Genomic DNA, 360 nt, shown 5'->3' with positions numbered 1-360 from the left:
ACCCAGCTGTGACCCCCCTGCACAGCACCCCCCGGCGGTTGAGGCAGGGGTCACTGCAGCCTTTTACAGGCCTCTGTGCCTTTAAGAGGAAGCAAGGGGGGAGCCTGCATGGTCCTGCCCCTGTTTTGCATATTCATGAGGTGCGGGGGCTGGTAGGGAGCACCACTGCTCCCCCCCCTCCCCCTTCCAGGTGAGCCCTCATCGCCTGGCAACCAGCAGCTGACTGTCTCCCAGCAACCAGGGCCTGGCAACCGGCCCCCCTGCTGTCTCCTAGCAACCAGCATCCTGCTTGCTCCTGCACTCCACCCCTTGGCAACCAGGGGCTGAGGGTCAGGAGTGACGGGCACCGGTGGGGCTGGG

The sequence above is a fragment of the Alligator sinensis genome, unplaced genomic scaffold, assembly GCF_000455745.1.
Source record: "Alligator sinensis unplaced genomic scaffold, ASM45574v1 scaffold107_1, whole genome shotgun sequence".
Classification (NCBI taxonomy): Eukaryota; Metazoa; Chordata; order Crocodylia; family Alligatoridae; genus Alligator; species Alligator sinensis.
This window is presented reverse-complemented; position numbering follows the sequence as displayed.